The 3,563-nt window shown below is 41.0% G+C and overlaps 1 pseudogene; it reads left to right on the forward strand.

Annotated features, from left to right (window-relative positions):
• The first annotated feature begins 312 nt into the window (after window positions 1–312).
• Window positions 313–1,418, forward strand: LOC112826379 (hsc70-interacting protein pseudogene; annotated as a pseudogene).
• Window positions 1,419–3,563: the final 2,145 nt, after the last annotated feature.

The raw sequence follows: 3,563 nt of genomic DNA on the forward strand, positions 1-3,563 counted from the left end.
CCTGCCTTGCCCATTACTTCCCGTGGAAAACACATTTTCCCGTTTCTCCTGCTTGCCCACATCCTCCCCTTTCTCTTTCTGCCTCCCGACCAACACTGGTGGATCCCCCATGTGGCCGTGTGTGGTGTAATGTGTCCCTTCCTCTTAGGAACTGTGAGTAACAAACTATCTTTTCAAGCAGCCGGGGAGGTTCTAGTCTATTCTGTCTCACGGCAGCCTCCCCCTTCCACACAATCACGCTGAGCTCGTACCCACACTTGGAATCGGGCGGCAACCTCAGCCGCGCCTGCAGCCTGCCACCAGCTCTGGATCATGGACCCCCGCAAAGTGAGTGAGCTTCAGGCCTTCCTGAAAATGTGTAAGCAGGATCTGAGCGTTCTGCACACCGAGGAAATGCGCTTCCTGCGGGAGTGGATGGAGAGCATGGGGGGTAAAATACCACCTGCTGCTCATAAAACTAAATCAGAAGACAATATCAAGGAAGAAAAAAGATAGTAAGAAGGTGGAGGAAAACATAAAGACAGATGAACCATCACGTGAGGAAAGTGATCTAGAAATTGACAATGAAGGTGTGATTGAACCAGATACTGATGCCCCTCAAGAAATGGGAGATGAAAATGTAGAGATAGGCGAGGAAATGATGGATCAGGCAAATGATAAAAAAGTGGTTGCCACTGATGCCCTAAATGACAGTGAACTACAGAAAGCCATTGACTTGTTCACAGATGCCATCAAACTGAATCCTCGCTTGGCCATTCTGTATGCCAAGAGAGCCAGTGTCTTCATCAAATTACAGAAGTCAAATGCTGCCATTCAAGACTGTGACAGAGCTATTAAAATAAATCCTGATTCAGTTCAGCCTTATAAGTGGCAAGGGAAAGCACACAGACTTCTGGGCCATTGGGAAGAAGCAGCACATGATCTTGCCCTTGCTTGTAAACTGGATTACGATGAAGATGCTAGTGCAATGCTGAAAGAAGTTCAACCGAGGGCCCAGAAAATTGCTGAACATCAGAGAAAGTATGAGCGAAAACACAAAAAGTGAGAGATCAAAGAAAGAATAGAAAGCGTTAAGAAGGCTCGGGAAGAACATGAGAGAGCCCAGAGGGAGGAAGAAGCCAGACGACAATCAGGAGCTCAGTATGGCTCTTTCTCAGGTGGCTTTCCTGGGGGAACATCTGGTAATTTTCCTGGAGGAATGCCTGGAATGGCAGGGGCATGCCTGGAATGTAGGAATGCCTGGGCTCAATGAAATTCTTAGTGATCCAGAGGTTCTCGCAGCCATGCAGGATCCAGAAGTTATGGTGGCCTTCCAGGATGTGGTCCAGAACCCAGCAAATATGTCAAAATATCAGAGCAACCCAAAGGTTATGAATCTCATCAGTAAACTGTCAGCCAAATTTGGAGGTCAACCATAATGCCCTTCTGACAAATAAAGCCCTTGCTGAAGGAAAAGTAACTTCGATCACCTAATGGATGCCGCAATAATACAAACCAGTGTACCTCTGACCTTCTCATGAAGAAAGCTGGGGTGCCATGAAGAGAATCCCTACCCCTCTGCCCCACATTCAACTGAAACATTCTACAGTGGTTTGCCATTAGGGTATTCATTCAGATAATGTTTTTCTACTAGGAATTACAAACTTTAAACACTTTTTAAAACTTAAAAATATTTTAAAACATATTAAAAGGATATGTTAGTCTCTACATTTTTCTTTACTAATCATTTCAGTTTTTTTCCTTTGGATGAATTGGGCAAGGAAGATACTTCAGTGTGGAAGATTTATTGCTCAGTTTGAGTGAAATAAAGGTTTATTAGTGGGAGGCAAATATAACATTTAAATAGATGAAGTTTGAGTTAGAGATACGGTTTCTGAGGCATTTTGACTTGTCTTTTTAAATGCTTTATTTTTTAAACACAGTTTATTTGGATAAAACCATTGTGACCACCAGTATTGCAGTAGGACCTGGGTAGAGACTGGAAGTGCTTGGCAGGGCAGCAGCAACTTTATTCCTTTTATATACTGTGCACCCATGTGCAGATGCATTTAAATCTTACACTGTGGTGAAGGGATGATTTTTATAATGCTGCAGTAGAATTGGATTACTTAGCTGTCTTCTTGTCTGATATAGAAAATAAATGTTTTGCATTATTTCCACAAAAAAAAAAAAACCCAAACTATCTTTCCAATGGAAATTTTTGCTTGATCTGTTGACCTCACCTTATCTGAATAAAAGTATTTACATTTTACAACAAAGAGGTCAAAGTCCAGGAAAACTAAAGGTGCCAAAATTCAAAATGGATTTAAAGAAAGCAAGAAGAAACAAGAGATCGGGGCGCCTGGGTGGCTCAGTTGGTTAAACCGCTGCCTTCAGCTCAGGTCATGATCCCAGGGTCCTGGGATAGAGCCCCACATCGGGCTCCCTGCTCATGCAGGAAGTCTGCTTTTCCCTCTGCCTGCCGCTCCCCCTGCTTGTGCTCTCTCCCTCTCTCTCTCTCTCTCGCTATCTCTCTCTGTGTGTCAAGTAAATAAATAAAATCTTTAAAAAAAAAAAAAAGAAGAAACAAGAGATAAGCTATAAGCAGGGAGAATATGGCAAAGGTCTAGCTCAGGAAGAACTCTGCAAACCCAGAATTCTGATTGTGGTATAATTTTGGTGCCTTCCTGATAATACGGGAGGGTTGCCTTAAAATGGCATATTAACAATTTCTTGAACACACTGCCTAATAAATGGTATGTGAGAACTTTAACATTCCTAGACAAGACTCACTATGTAGCATGCCCATGATCAGTGCCCCAATTGTAATCCATACCAGAATGTTAAAATATCTTCTTGATCATCTGCTTTTTCTTTCTCCACTCCTTAATTCATCTCTTCTACTGTTTCTAAGTCATAGCTTGTATATTGATAAGAATCTCCCATAATTTTTTTATTTCTTTTTCAATTACATATTGAATCTTCACTATTACATTTAAAGCTCTTCAAATACTGTCTCCAGCATAGCCGCCAGCCTTGACTTCCACCGTTCCACTCTATTCTCTATCATCTGGCTAACTTAAACCATCCATTGTTCCCAGCACATTCTCCCCATGAGCTGAACTACTCCATCGATAGAAGCACCATAGAATGTATTTTATAATATTAGCTTTAGAAACAAGTATACCTGGGTCTGAATGCTTAGCTCCTCCAACAAACCGTGCTCTGATCCTAGAACTTTAAGTTTCTTTTTTCTCATGCTGGAGGAATCAGAATGGGTTCCCTGGGAAATCACCAAGATAATAATATCCATGTTATAGAATTCTTAAACAGGTTAAATGAGATAGTATGTATAAAGATTTCAGCACAATTTTGATGTGAATTAATTCTAGTTAATAGCAACTATTATATCATTTCTAGCCTTAAGGTAGTGTTCCTGAATTTTCAAAGTACGTCATGTACACTGCCAGGTATATTCAAGAAGTTCTGATACATGTTATAATTGATGTCATTTTTCAAATGAAAAAAAACTCATACTCAAGAGAAATAACTTGCTCAAGCTCATACAATTAGGTAAGAATTAC

This window comes from Callorhinus ursinus, unplaced genomic scaffold, assembly GCF_003265705.2.
Source record: "Callorhinus ursinus isolate GAN/ISIS: 27379988/994484 unplaced genomic scaffold, GSC_fseal_2.0 scaffold7, whole genome shotgun sequence".
NCBI lineage: Eukaryota > Metazoa > Chordata > Mammalia > Carnivora > Otariidae > Callorhinus > Callorhinus ursinus.